The sequence below is a fragment of the Capricornis sumatraensis genome, chromosome 2, assembly GCF_032405125.1.
Source record: "Capricornis sumatraensis isolate serow.1 chromosome 2, serow.2, whole genome shotgun sequence".
Classification (NCBI taxonomy): Eukaryota; Metazoa; Chordata; class Mammalia; order Artiodactyla; family Bovidae; genus Capricornis; species Capricornis sumatraensis.
Window position 1 is genome coordinate 165,614,902 of NC_091070.1, and position 16,751 is coordinate 165,631,652.

Below are 16,751 nucleotides of genomic sequence, written 5' to 3' on the forward strand. Positions count from 1 at the left end.
GGATGGTTGGATGACATCACCAATGGATGACATGAATTTGAGTAAGCTCCAGGAATTTGTGATGGACAAGGAAGCCTGGCATGCTGCAGTGCATGGGGTTGCAAAGAGTCGAACATGACTGAATGACTAAACTGAATTGGACTGAACTGGTGCTCGATGGAAACAAACACTATTCCACTCAAGAAAGAAGACTGTCATTTTAAGCTTCTTAAACTATGTATAGATTAAATTCTGTTAAATATAGGTTCACAATAGAAACAAAACTATCAAATATACAAGGAAGTGAACCATCATAAGTGAAAAAATTACTAGGAAAATAAACACTAAGAATTATATTTAGATCTTATTTGAAGGGCTTCAGATATTAGAATCATCTAACACAAAATATAAAGCATATATTAAAAACATTCAAAGAAATGGCTCTAAAACATGAACATGGAATCAAAGAATGTTGAAAATGCTCAAGAAGATTTGAAAAAGAAACAAACAAAACTACTGGAAATGAAACAGATAATCATTGGCATTAAAAGGCACAGCTAACTGAGGAAATAATGACTAGAGAATGTAGCTGAAGAAATCATTAACAGTGCAGTCAACTGGAATAAATTGATGGAAAATATGCAGAAGATTAAGACAAGTAGCAGGTAGAAGGGAATTTAAAGGTACTATCTTTATAATCACAGAATGAAAGAAGGAAGAATGGAGGAAAGGCAATGTTCAAAAAGTGAGTAGGTAAGAATTATTTGGAATTAAGAAATCAATTCTCAATTTTGAGAATGCCAATGAGTTCTAAGTAGGTTAAATAAAGAACAAATTCAGATATATAGATATTATAAAATTTCAGAAATGCCCGTGACCCTTACCACAAAATATCTAAAGCCCTTTGAAAGCAAAATCTAAGAAAAGCAATTACACAGTAGAATTCCAAAAGCAGTAACTTAAGTAGCCAAAAAGCATTAGGGTAATGCCTCCACAGTCAGTCAGTCAGTCAGTCAGTCAGTCAGTCAGTCAGTTCAGTTGCTCAACTGTGTCCAACTCTTTGCGATCCCATGGACTGCAGCATACCAGGCCTCTCTGTCCTTCACCATCTCCTGGAGTCTGCTCAAACTCATGTCCATTGAATCAGTGATGCCATTGAACCATGACATCCTCTGTCTCCCTCTTCTCCTCCTGTTCTTAATTTTTTCTAGCATCAGTGTCTTTTCCAATGACTTAGCTCTTCACATCAGGTGGCCAAAGTATTGGAGCTTCAGTTTCAGCATCAGTTCTTCCAAAGAACATTCATGGTTGATTACCTTTAAGACTGACTGGTTTCATCTCCTTACTGTTCAAGGGACTCTCAAGAGTCTTCTCCAGCACTACAGTTTGAAAGCATCAATTTTTCGGTGCTCAGCCTTTTTTATGGTCCAACTTTCACATCCTTACGTGTGGCTGGAAAAACCATAGCTTTGACTATATGGACCTTTCAGCAAAGTGATGTCTCTGCTGTTTAATCCTGATAAGGATATGTAAATCCAGGTATAGCAGCTTGGGATCGAAATTTTTTACTTGATGGTACATCATTGTTTTTTATTTATGCATATTATGTTCACGCTATGTAGGTTCCTATTTTCTGACCAGAAGGGGTACATATCATCACAGCTCAGTCCTTCAAAGCACGACATTGTGTTTGCATCTGTGAATCATGGTCTCAATACAATAGACTCTGTGAGATTTCATGCACATGTGGAAGGAAGTTTATACTGTCAAATATAATATAAACTTTATCTTTATCTCAATATATTGCCTATAATTTGTCCTAAGCATATATCTCTAAGGTTTTGCTCTCTAAAATATGTATTTTGAATATGTTTATTATTTGTCTTTAATTTCACTTTAAATAATTATAAGATCATCAAAAATATATACAATGTGTAAATATAACAAGAAGATAAAATAAATATCATCCAAACTTATATCAGATAAACCCAACAACAGATTTTTTGAAATCATTTCGTTCTATATCTCCTTTCCATTCTCAACAGGGATTTTTTAACATGGATTATATTTTTAGTGGCTTCCCTGGTGGCTCAGCAGTGGAGAATCTGCCTGCCAATGCAGGAGATACAGGTTCCATTCCTGGAGAAGGAAGATCCCCTGGAGAAGGAAATGTCAGTCCACTTCAGTATTCTTGCCTGAATAACCGCATGGACAGAAGAGACTGGCAGGCTACAGTCCATGGGGTCACAAAGAGTTGGACATGACTTAGTAACTAAACAACAACAACAAATGCTATACAACTCGAAATTCTGGTTATTGGGGAAAATAGCAGCCTACTGACATTTTAAAGTACAATCCTGCTCATATCCCACTCAAGACCAATTAAATCAGAATCCCTAGAGGTTGAGGTTAACCATATTTAATTTTTCAAGAGCTCCCTCATTGATTGTAACATGCAACCAGGTTTGAAAACTATTGGCATAATGTATAAGCATTGTCCATATTATTACATAATTTTATAAAGATTATTTTAAATGAATGCTTGCATAACACAGACATACAGAAACATAAACATCCTCATAGTGTTGACTATTTAGGCTACTTTTAAGTATATGTTTGTTTACACATGGATAGATCCAAATAGAAGTAAAAACCCAATCTTCCTAGACATTATTATTAGAAGGTAGAGATGTGTTGGTCTTTTGAGTAGAAATGAATTATAAAATGAATCTGATACCCTGTGGTGATATATTTTCCTTTTAGCTCTTTTGGTCACTGATTAACTGACAGTAGCTGGGGTCTATAAAAACAGGGAGAAGCATCATAATTCACAATTTTGCTAAGAATCTAAAATCAATTAATTATAACTCTAAGAAGCTTTTAGTATATGTTTTATGTTTATTGTTTTTGTGCATTGCATACAGAAATACATATGTAAATAGAAATACATTTAATTGTATAACAGTTTTTTGGAGGGGATTGGAAAATTTTTATAACCTTTAGTCTTTGAGAATTGTAAAGACTACAAACTCCACAAAATTTATGGAAAAATAATTTATTTTAAGAAATAGAGAAAAAGCACATTGTATTTGATCAGAGGGGTTGTGATGAAGAGAGGTAGTTTGTCAAAATCCATTTCAGACATCCCTATGGAAAATTAAGACAGTTGGGATTAGATAGTATCCACTTATCCAATTTCTGCCTCACTGCCTCACTTTTTTATTTGAATTAATCTGGGTAATGAACACCCAAACCAAATTATTGTGGGTTGATTACCCATGAAAAGTGGGTTAATTGTTTAATATCCATGGGTGCAAGTGGGTATAGGTATTTTAATATACATAAACTTCTAATTGGCATATTTAATAGTAGCATAAAATACATATAGAATGAAATCAACAATACAGTTTCACATTAAAAGTTGATTGATCTTCTTGTGCATAATTTAATTGTCTATCAAATTGGTTGCTAAATACTGGAAAAAAATAGTCATCTATTATAATTGTTCATGTTTAAAAAACAAGGATAAATGAGTGTTTTCTGAGTACTAAACAAATCTTCATTTTGAGATAATATTGGAAGAAAAGTGATATTTAATGTCACTTATAATCGAAGGAAAATGTAACACATGGTTGTTTTCATTATCAGCTCAGCTTACTATCAGACTTGGGTATACTCAGATGCAACCATCCACATTCCTACGAAGTTTAAGGTTAAATCTACATAAAAGCATTCAGTTTCTAAGGAAGAGGTGGCATCTAATTGGATAATGCTAGCATTTACATCCTTTGGGCAAGAAAAATTGACCCAATCAAGAAACACCAACTGTAGCCATTTTTTCTAATTTACCCTCTAAGGTCATTAAGGCGAAGAACTTATGAGAATATAGCTGCCAGAGTCATTATCTTTCACTGTCAATAAAGGTGCAAAGATCTCAAGGAAAAATGCTGGCATTCAGCTCTCCTCTCATGGCAGAAGGAATGGACCCAATTAAAAAATTCTGTGAGTGGATCCATTACAGTGTGCCCTTTCATGAGACAAAAACAACAACGATGGAACCCAAGGGAATAACAAAATAACAACAACAACCAAAAAGGATGAGAGAACAGGAGTGAGCATGCTGTATCAGCAGGGAAACTGCAAATATGGGCCAAAGGTTATCATCAAGTTCACAAAGCTAACAATGAAGCCAATCAAGGCTTTACTTGATTGTCAAATCATCACTAATGTACTATTTTTTTCTCTTGTTTCATTTTCCTCTTTTCTTCAAATTATACGTCAGCTGATTCCTTTTGCTTCTTATGGAGAGCCAGCCTGACATTGCTTTTCATTCTCCTAAGAGATGAAGAAGAAATGATATATTTTCATTTAGCATTCATTTTAGGATGCAAGTCCTGGTGATGACTGAAAGCCATCATTTTGGCATAGCTCTGGTAAATTTTTTTTAGCTAAATGTTATTGAAAATTAGCAATATCACAGAAACCTTGGTAAGTCCAGGCTTGGGTGAAAACCAGAGAGAATCTCCCTGTTGTTCTTGGGGTACCTATTCCCTTCTCTCATGGGTTAACTTTGTCTCATGATTGAGCAGCTTGAAGATGATTCTTGGTCCTGCAGCCCATGGGGACTTAATTACAGCTTATTTGCCATTTCCCCTTCCTTCTCTTATTTCCAGTACATACAGGCTCAGAGTTCACAGCCATGCCACTTTTCTAGACTATTCCTTGGAGACAGCCAGGCTGAGAACCCTTCACCACTGGTCCTGAAGCCAGGTCAGATACAATAAGAGCAATAAATACTTACAAATGCAGACACTTAAAAGGAGCCAGAGACTTTGAAGAGGATGAAAGAGATGGTCACTGGGGAGCTGCAGTTAAACTTAACCTAGAGAAATAGAAAAACAATACATCAGAAATAAGCAAAAGCAGGCTGACTGTGCCTGGGATTTCAGAAACCTTACCCAAGACAGCCCATGGTCAGAGGAGGTCCGGGCCACTCAGCTCTGCTCCTCTGCTTCTCCATGCATACTAGCCAGATGACACTCCTACACTACAAGATGTATTCCCGATTGTACATATTAACTTTGATGCTTGCCTAGAGCCACAATTTCTCATTCTTTGTCAACCAGTGTGGTTAATTATGTACTGTAATATTTAAATTACAATTCTGATTATTTTGGAAAGATAATTAGTCTAAGGAAAAAGAAGGAGACAGAGTCGCAATGAAGGTTGTTTGGAAGGTTCTGGTTATAGCAGGAAGACAATATAGTCTCCCAGAAGTGAGAATCATCTGTGGCACGGCTGGGCCATGGGGAGACTACTATGAACTCTTTGGAACATGTGTTCATGTTAATTAAGGAGAGCCCATCTGGTTCAGAAAAAAAGAGAAAATATGATCAAATTTATTAGATGACATGTCAAATTTTGAGTTACAGGTGCACTTCCCAAATAAATTCACACCCTCTATATATTTTTCATCTGTTTCAGAATTTACTTCTCTTTTGCCCAAAACATAAGAAGGACTACTTGTCTTGTTCATGTCCTTTGTTTACTCAGAATTTTAAACATATTTGATACAAAATCTGATTGTTAGTATACAGGTATTTCATTGGTTCAGTCTCTTATGTTATCACTTCCAAATTATTACAGTTACAATTCAGTCGCTCAGTCATGTCCAACTCTTTGTGACCCCATGAACAGCAGCATGCCAAGCCTCCCTGTCCATCACCAACTACCTAAACCCATGTCCATTGAGTCGGTGATGCCATCCAACCATCTCATCCTCTGTTGGCCCCTTCTTCTTCTGCCCTCAATCTTTCCCAGCATCAGGGTCTTTTCCAATGAGTCAGTTCTTCGCATCAGGTGGCCAAAGTATTGGAGTTTCAGCTTTAGCATCAGTCCTTCCAATGAACACCCAGGACTGATTTCCTTTAGGATGGACTGGTTGGATCTCCTTGCAGTCCAAGGGACTCTCAAGAGTCTTCTCCAACACCACAGTTCAAAACTATCAATTCAGTGGCCAAATTATTATATAGCATTAAATAGTGCACAGTATTGTAGATTCTTGTCCTTTTTTTTCCCCAATAATGGAACTATTCATGTCAATTTAACACATGCATTCATATAATTATTGGACCTATTAGTAGATGAATTTGTGCCCAGTAGGGAGTAAATAATCAATTAAAATAAATTAGCTCAAAATGTGTTTCTCTGGCAATATCAAAGACATATTAGACAGGAAGCAGTAACACTTTTATTTTAAAATCTGTTTCTACTAATTTTTTATACACATTTCTAAAGTCAAGTACACATAATCAATAAAGTCATATATTCAAAGAATAATCCTCAAGAGCTAAAGTACACTCCAGGGAGCAACTGTCCCATGTATTATTCATTATTCTTTTTGCTTTTTTCTCCTCCCTTCCTTCCTCTTCCAAATCTCTCTTCCTTTTCTCCCTCCTTCCCTTCCTTCCTTTTTTTTGAACATTTGAGCCATTTCTGTGTGGAGTGCAAGTTTAGGCATTAGGGAATCAAACAAACAGAAGAGACATAGTAGCAGAAAGAGAAACAAGTAATTTTGCTTTTACCCAATGCAATAAATATTATATCTACTATGCTAAAATCTACTTTATTGAAAACAATTCAGTAATTTATTGTAGCTGGTCAGTGTTTCAGGGTAGCTGGACAAAGGCCAAATTACTGAGAGACACTGAATACCAAACTGGAAAAGTGGTCTCCAATTTTTATTATCATGTGAAATGAACTATATTTTCTGAACATTAATAAAGCATTTTAAAGTATTAGTAGTAGCATAACAAAATAGATAAAAGTCTTTGATGTCACACATATTTGGTTCTTAATAGCAAGGTCAACACTTAATAGTGGTGTGACTTTGCAAAAGATACTTAATTGGTCTAAGTGTCAGATTTCCTTATCAATAAATGGGATACAGCTGCTTTGATCTAAGGATTAAGCAATATAATTTATGTGTGCTCCCAGTTAGGCCTGGCTAATATAATTAATAACCATAACATTATTTCTGTTATAATTTTTATTTCAAAATTTAAATTCATTCTGCTTGTTCAAAATCACCATCAGACAATTTTGTAATGTGTATAAATAGCTACCCAATGGTGGTTTTCCCAACAGGAATCCAATCTAGTATGATTTAAGAGAAATAGACCCATATGTTCTCTTAGTTCTAAAAAGGACACTCCAGATTTCTTTGAACACAAGGTTTGGAAATACAATAATGTCTTTAATGGTTACATAGACTCACGACTAAATCAATACTAATGCAAAGAAAAAGGGACTTGTGAATAGATGCGGGAATGTAATCTTTACATCCCATTGATTATAAGTGAATGCACAAAAAGCAAAAGAAATGGATGGCTCTTTTGAAGTGTCTAGGTTAGCTTCTACCTAACCAATCAGGGATAATCCTTTGCTCTACTGAGCTCTGTAAAATGGTTTGCCAGGAAAAAGCTCAACTCCCCAGACAATGCTTACTGTATGTCTGTCTGTTGTCTAGAGAAGATAATAACCAGGAAAGTCAGAAGAATATAGGGAAAAAATAACTAGCTTTTCACGACTTTCACAAAAGAGGATCCAATCAAATCTCTCAATAATAAAATAAATTGTATCAAAAGGATTTAGAGCAATATGTAGAACAATGTCTTTATTGTTGAATGACCTCATGAAAATATTCTGATGCCCAATGGGCATTACTCTAGTTACCCTCACTGGAGTTATTATGGTGACCAGATAGTACTATGTACTAACCTGATTATTCTTACCCTAAAAATCTTGCTTCCTGTTAGTAATTCAATTCTAATTCCCACACTAAAATGCCAATCTTGCACAAGTTAACTCCTTGAGATCTTAAAATGTTTTCTGAAAAGACAACATAGTTTTCAACAGCTGGAATCTATACATTCTATGTTTATAAATTGTGTAGTTCGTTCTTACAACTCTGTTCTAAAAAGGAAGCCACAAAATGGACTAAAAAAAAAACAAAACTAACATTTTTCTTCAATGAGCACATGCAAGAAATCAGTGAAAAACAATTCAGATTACAGAAGTCTCATTGCATAGACCACAAGTAGGTATAGGAAAGGATTCATCTTAGGTTGCCTCCTCTGACAATGTAAAGCCTAGAAATGTCAGCTGCGATATGAAAGAAAACAGACTATCTTCATGTCAAAACCAACAATGCAAAATAATAATAATAATAAAATACCACTGTTGCATCCTGGAAAAAAAAATTTAATTCAGTTAGAATTGCTATCAGCTTCTTGAATGAGAGCATAGCACATCTCATACATTTTATCTTGAGTGAGAATTCTAGCTACTAATTTGTAAATTGGATCACTGCCCAGAGAGTTTAGTTCTTTTACATGACTTTGTTCTGGAGCAAATTAAATAATCTTTCTGCTTTCTTTCTTTTTTTTTTTTTTTTTTGGTAACAGAGTTTCAGCTTCTTCCCAAGAGAGTTACTAGATTAAGAAGAATTTGGGGTAACATATTACAAGAAATGTCATAAATAGCTCACATTTTTAATTTAGTTTTAATAAAATGCTTAATCTCTGTTGATCATAAATCATTTGAATATTAAAAACACACATTGAATAATTGAACTACTAAGAATAACATAGAGTAGATAACTATTACATAGTTTTTACCATTGTGTAAATAAGCCTGAGAGGGGAGAAAAAATCCATATTTATTCAATAGCAGCTATTTTTATTTGAAGGGTTAGAATAAATACAGTCATTTTGGTATGGAATGTTAAAAACCAATAGAATATTCAAAGCATATTAAGTGAGATTTAGTAACCATAAATTTGATATGTGTCTATGATATAGCTGCTCATCTTCAATAAATAGGTTTTTAATAAGCAGTTGGTATTTATTCAACAAAAGCAACTGTTACAATGAATAAATTAAATGCCTATTTAAGACACTTCATCCAGCATAAAAAGGTAGCACAATTTCCCTGCAGTACCAGAAATGATTGTGTTAATACTGGAGTGAAGCCAGTGCTCTAGGACCACGTTGTCAGTGGGAAGCAAGGCACGCTCTGCACTGCAGCATGACCAGCATTACAGAATAGAGGGGACACAGCCATGAAGAATCAATCCAGGAACTGTGACAAGATCCTGCTGGCTGAAATCACTGTGATTCTTAAACATCAACCCAGAGGACATGGAAAAGAGACCAAGTCTCCATTTCTTTGCAATAAGTCTGGAGAAAAAAAGGACTTCTGTGTTAGCTTTAATTTTATGTCTATGTACTTTCCAGTTATCAAATATGTCACTCAGCCTTGGCAGTGCTTTGCCAGCTCGCTATTTGGCATGTGTATGCAATTTAGTAATCATGGATGCTGCTTCACTCCCCCAAAGCAAGAGATTTCTGAAATTACTATGACCTCCACTGATATACATGTATTTCCAGTTGACTTTCCAAGATCATTCATTTTTTTCTTATGCAAATGTTTTTACAGGAGAATCATATATTTCGAACATTTAATGTTATCACTTATTATACTATGGGCTTAAATGATAAAGAAGAATCATATTGGCTACCAAATCTCCCTCCAACCAGTAATACCTACCTTAAATAGATGAAAATATTTTTAGATAGTACCTCATTGGTTGCTAAAGTTTAGATGAGTGGATAACCATCATAAACAAAGATAGTTCTGTTTCTGTTTTTATTTAAACTCTTCAAAGCAAGCATCTTATATAACTTGAAATCACTGTTCAACTTTTGCAACCCCATGGACTATACAGTCTATAGAATTCTCTAGGCCAGAATACTGGAGTGGGTAGCCTTTCCCTTCTCTAGGGCATCTTCCCAACCCAGGGATCAAAACCAGGTCTCCCATACTGCAGGTAGATTCTTTAGCAGCTGAGTGACAAGGAAAGCCAAATGCAGTTATGAAAATGTTGCTTTCTTCCAGTGAACAGGAAAGTCATTATAAAGCAAAATGCATTTCTATTTATCATTGTCTTTTCTTACTTCTGACTAGCTGCAACATTTTTTTTACAACTTTTCTATATGCAAAATGAGACTGTACTGTAAAGATCCAAGAGAATTATTCTTAAGTAACTCTAGTTATCTATTATAGGACTTCTTGGTGAAGTAAGTCATGGCTTTTCCTTAACTAACCTGCCAGGTCTAAAATTATAAGTTTCTACATAGCCTAGTGTGTTTTTATATTCATAGTCTTTGAATATAATAAATATATAGATAATACAAAGAAATTCATTTCCAAGCTTCTTAAATTCCAAAATGTAATTCTCAAAAAATTCTTTGAATAACTTTTCCTTGAAAGTAGAAAAGCAGAGTCTGGGTAAAGAGAGTCACAGTAAACTTTCTGTTGAGGAACCTATTAAGCATGCGCGCGCGCACACAAACACACACACACACACACACACACACACACACACAGAGTTCAGAAAAGACAAGGAAGAAAATATTAGAGATCTTGAGTTTCCAATAAATGAAAAAGACTCTTGCTTCTTGGAAGGGAAGTTATGACAAACTCAGACAGTGTATTAAAAAGCAGAGACATCACTTTGCTGACAAAGGCCCGTATAGCAACGGTTTTTCAGTAGTCATGCATGGATGTAAGGGTTGGACCATAAGAAAAGGCTGAGTGCCAAAGAAGTAATACTTTCAAACTGTGGTGCTGGAGAAGACTCTTGAGAGTCCCTTAGCAAGCAGATCAAGACAATCAACACTAAAGGATATCAACCTTGAATATTCATTGGAAGGACTGATGGTGAAGCTGAAGTTCTAATATTTTGGCCACCTGATGCAAAGAGCTGACTCATTGGAAAAGACTCTGATGCTGGGAAATATTGAGGGCAAGAGGAGAAGAGGGTGGCAGAGGATGAGACAATTAGATGGCATCGCTGAATCAATAGACATGAGTTTGAGCAAACTCCAGGAGATAGTAAAGGACAGGGAAGTCTGTGTGCTGCAGTCCATGGGGTCACAAACAGTCAGACATGACTTAGCCACTGAACAACTACAGTCTTTCTTATGTTACTTTTTGACAATTTGAGAAAGAGGGTAAAATATAAAGATGGAGGCTGCAATAGGCAGAATTCTAAGATAATCCTCAAAATTTCTTGCCTTTCCCTCCGTGAAGTGAAGTGAAAATCACTCAGTTGTGTCTGACTTTTTGCAACCCCATGGACTATAGAGTCCATGGGGTTCTCTAGGCCAGAACAATGGAGTGGGTAGCCTTTCTCTTCTCCAGAGGATCTTCCCAACCCAGGAATCAAACCCAGGTTTCCAGCATTGCAGGCGACTCTTTACCAACTGAGCCACAAGGGAAGCTATGAATTACATCATCTCTGGGATGAAATATGATGGGTTTTACTCCTATGATTAGGTTTTACTATATGGCTCAGGAGAAATTATTAGAAAGATTATCTAGGTAGGCATTACATAATCAAATGAGCCCTGTAAAAGCACAAAGTTTTCTCTGGCTGGTCACAGAAAAGAGATTCAAAGTACATGGAGGATTCAATTTGTAATTGCTGACATGAAGATGAAGAGGATCCTATGGTAAGGAAACGTGGGTCAGCCCTAGTTGCTGAGAGCAGCGCCCAGCTGTAGCCAACAAGGAAACAAAGAACTCCATCCTAGCAGAAGGAAAAGAATTCTCCCTACAACCCATTAATGTGGTTGAGAAGTCCAAGTGCAGGTGAGTACTGCAATACAGGCCAACGTCTAGATTTCAGCTTAGCAGACAATCCCATACTACACCTAGGCTTTTCATTCACAGAAACAATGGGAAAATAAATGAGTGCTTTTTTACACCTCTAAATTTATGGTAATTTGTTATACATCAATAGAAATAATGCTGAAGCACCAATACTTTGGCCACCTGATGCAAAAAGTCAATTCATTGGAAAGACCTTAGTGCTGGAAAAGATTGAGGGCATGGGGAGAAGAAGGTGACAGAGTATAACATGACTGGATCATATCACTGACTCAGTGGACATGAGTTTGAGCAAACTCCAAGAGACAGTGAAAGACAGGAGTGTGTTGCAGTTCATGGGGCTGCAAAGAGCCAGATATGACTTAGTGACTGAACAAAAACAGCAACATAGAGGCAAAAAAAGAGTGTTTACTATTGATAGAAGTTATATTGAAGAAGTTTGACAAATGTGGGAGCCAAATGAGCTTGGTCACTGAACTCCAAAGTCAGAATGATTTGCAAACCCAGTCACAGACAACACTGAACTGGAATAGCCTTCCTAAGTGGAGGAAATTTACACAGGAAAGAAGAGCAGAGGAGAAACTGACTTCACAAAAGTCAGGTTTCCTCTTACAAGAAGAAAGGTGGAATAAGTCTAAAATATTTAGTTATTTTTCCCAGATTATCAGATCAGTTGCATCATCCCACCTCCCTGGAAACATAACAAGTAAAAAAAAAAAAACTTAAGAGAATATTGACCTCATTTCACTGGAAGGACATAGAGAGAAGAATTGGGGCTTCCCTGACAGCTCAGTTGGTAAAGAACCTGCCTGCACTGCACAGACTCCAGTTAGATTCCTGGGTCGGGAACATCTACTAGAGAAGGGATAGGCTGCCCATGCCAGTAGTCTCGGGCCCTCACTGTGGCTCAGGTAGTAAAAAATCTGCCTGCAAAGACGGAGACCTGGGTTTGATCCCTGGGTTGGGAAAATCCCCTGAAGAAGGGAAAGGTACCCACTTCAGTGTTCTGGCCTGGAGAATTCCATGGACTTTATAGTCCATGGGGTCACAAACAATAGGACATGACTGAGCAACTGCAAGGAGATCCAACCAGTCCATTCTGAAGGAGATCAGCCCTGGGATTTCTTTGGAAGGAATGATACTAAAGCTGAACCTCCAGTACTTTGGCCACCTCATGCAAAGAGTTGACTCATTGGAAAAGACTTTGATGCTGGGGGGCATTGGGGGCAGGAGGAAAAGGGGATGACAGAGGATGAGATGGCTGGATTGGCATCACTGACTTGATGGACATGAATCTGAGTGAACTCTGGGAGTTGGTGATGGACAGGGAGGCCTGGCGAGCTGCAATTCATGGGGTTGCAAAGAGTCAGACATGACTGAGCAACTGAACTGAAATGAGCAACTGTCACTTTCACTTTGAAAAGAAAGAAGTAATAAGGCCAATGGCTCTGTCTTAATCTACTTAATATCTAGTATCTGTGCTTAGTTTAAAATCGTTACTTAATCAAAGCTTATTGAAGAAAGGTTGAATGGTTGAATTAATAATGTATGTTCTTTTAAACATAAAATAAAAGATCTTGATGACCCAGATAATCATGATGATTTTATCACTCACTGAGAGCCAGACATCCTGGAATGTGAAGTTAAATGGGCCTTAGGAAGCATCACTACGAGCAAAGAGAGTGGAGGTGATGGAATTCCAGTTGAGCTATTTCAAATACTGAAAGATGACACTGCACTCAATATACCAGCAAATTTGGAAAACTCAGCAGTGGCCACAAGACTGGAAAAGGTCAGCTGTCATTTCAATCCCAAAAAAGGCAACGCCAAAGAATGCTCAAACTACCGCACAATTGCACTCATCTCACACACTAGTAATACTCAAAATTCTCCAAGCCAGGCTTCAGCAATACGTAAACTGTGAACTTCCAGATGTTCAAGCTGGTTTGAGAAAATGCAGAGGAACCCGAGATCAAATTTCCATCATCTGCTGGATCATCGAAAAAGCAAGATAGTTCCAGAATTACATCTATTTCTGCTTTATTGACTATGCCAAAGCCTTTGACTGTGTGGACCACAATAAACTGTGGAAAATTCTGAAAGAGATGGGAATACCAAACCACCTGACCTGCCTCTTGAGAAACCTATATGCAAGTCAGGAGGCAACTTTTAGAACTGGACATGGAACAACAGACTGGTTCCAAATAGGAAAAGGAACATGTCAAGGGTGTATATTGTCACCCTGCTTATTTAATATATATGCAGAGTATATCATGAGAAATGCAGGGCTGGAAGAAACACAAGCTGGAATCAAGATTACCGGGAGAAATATCAATAGCCACAGATATGACACCACCCTTATGGCAGAAAGTGAAGAAAAACTAAAGAGCCATTTGATGAAATGAAAGAGGAGAGTGAAAAAGTTAGCTTAAAGCTGAACATTCATAAAACGGAGATCATGGCATCTAGTCCCATCACTTCATGGGAAATAGATGGGGAAACAGTGGAAAGAGTGGCTGACTTTATTTTATGGGCTTCAGAATCACTGCAGATGGTGATTGCAGCCATGAAATTGAAAGATGCTTACTCCTTGGAAGGAAAGTTATGACCAACCTAGACAGCATATTAAAAGGCAGAGATATTACTTTGTTAACAAAGGTCTTTCTAGTCAAGGCTATGTTTTTTCCTGTGGTCATGTATGGATGTGAGAGCTGGACTATAAAGAAAGCTGAGTGCCAAAGAAGTGATGCTTTTGAACTATGTTGTTGGAGAAGACTCTTGAGAGTCCCTTGAACTGCAAGGAGATCCAACCAGTCCATCCTAAAGGATACCAGTCATGAGTGTTCATTGGAAGAACTGATATTGAAGATGAAACTCCAACACTTTGGCCACCTGATGCGAAGAGCTAACTCATTTGAAAAGACCCTGATGTTGGGAAATGTTGAGGGCAAGAGAAGAAGGGAATGACAGAGGATGAGATGATTGGATGGCGTCACCGACTCAATGGACATGATTTTGGGTAAGCCTCGGGAGTTGGTGATGGACGCAGTCCTGGCATGCTGCTGTTCATGGGGTCGCAAAGAGTCAGACACAACTTTGCAACTGAAATGAACTGAACTGAATCATATTTCACTTTACAGTAAAGACCTACACATGTAGTAAGAGAAGCATTATAATGTAGCAAGAACACAGATCTTAGAACTATAAAGACCTATATTTAGAAATGAACCAGGTAACACCTTGAGAGGTAGCTTTATGCTCCATCTGTATTTAAGAATCAATATTAACACTTACGGTCTTTGAAAAGATAGAAAGAGAAAAATTATGGATACTACTCAAAACAATGGTTAGCAGATAGAAAATGTTTATTAAATGGAAGCCTTAAATCATTTGTTAACTGGCTCTTCCACGCTTATAGACTCAAACTTTCCTTTGATACACAGTCAGAGCAGGTTTTAGAAAATATAAAAGTTGATGACACTCCATAGTGGCTATTCCCATGTGGTCCAGTTCAGTTCAGTCGCTCAGTCGTGTCTGACTATAGCGACCCCAAGAATCGCAGCACTCCAGGCCTCCCTGTCCATCATCAACTCCGGGAGTTCACCCAAACTCATGTCATTGAGTGATGCCATCCAGCCATCTCATCCTCTGTCTTCCCCTTCTCCTACTGCCCCTAATCCCTCCCATCATCAAGGTCTTTTCCGATGAGTCAGCTCTTTACATGAGGTGGCCAAAGTATTGAACTTTCAGTCTCAGCATCAGTCCTTCCAATGAACACTCACAACTGGTATCCTTTAGGATGGACTGGTTGGATCTCCTTGCAGTCCAAGGGACTCTCAAGAGTCTTCTCCAACACCACAGTTCAAAAGCATCAGTTCTTCGGTGCTCAGTTTTCTTCACAGTCCAGATCTCACATCCATACGTGACTACTGGAAAAACCATAGCCTTGACTAGATGGACATTTGTTGGCAAAGTAATATCTCTGCTTTTTAATATGCTATCTAGGTTGGTCATAACTTTCCTTCCAAGAAGTAAGAGTCTTTTAATTTCATGGCTGCAATCACCATCTGCAGAGATTTTGAAGCCCCCAAAAATAAAGTAAGCCACTGTTTCCACTGTTTCCACTCTTTCCCCATTTATTTCCCATGAAGTGATGGCACCAGATGCCATGATCTTGGTTTTCTGAATGTTGAGCTTTAGCCAACTTTTTCACTCTCCTCTTTCACTTTCATTAAGAGGCTTTTTAGTTCCTCTTCACTTTCTGCCATAAGGGTGGTGTCATCTGCATATCTGAGATTATTGATATTTCTCCCAGCAATCTTGATTCCAGCTTATGTTTCTTCCAGCCCAGCATTTCTCATGATGTGCCCTGCATATCAGTTAAATAAGCAGGGTGACAATATATACCCTTGACATGCTCCTTTTCCTATTTGGAACCAGTCTGTTGTTCCATGTCCAGTTCTAACTGTTGCTTCCTGACCTGCATATAGGTTTTTCAAGAGGCAGGTCAGGTGGTTTGGTATTCCCATCTCTTTCAGAATTTTCCACAGTTTATTGTGGTCCACACAGTCAAAGGCTTTGGCATAGTCAATAAAGCAGAAATAGATGTTTTTCTGGAACTCTCTTGCTTTTTCCATGATCCAGCAGATGATGGCAATTTGATTTCTGGTTCCTCTGCCTTTACTAAAACCAGCTTGAACATCTGGAAGTTCACAGTTTACGTATTGCTAAAGCCTGAACTTGCAGAATTTGAGGATTACTTTACTAGTGTGTGAAATGAGTGCAATTGTGCAGTAGTTGAGCATTCTTTGGCATTGGCTTTCTTTGGGATTGGGATGAAATCTGATCTTTTCCAGTCCTGTGGCCACTGCTGAGTTTTCCAAACTTGTTGGCATATTGAGTGCAGCACTTTCACAGCATCATCTTTCTGGGTTTGAAATAACTCAACTGGAATTCCATCACCTCCACTCTCTTTGTTCGTAGTGATATTTCCTAAGGCCCACTTGACTTCACATTCCAGGATGTCTGGCTCTCAGTGA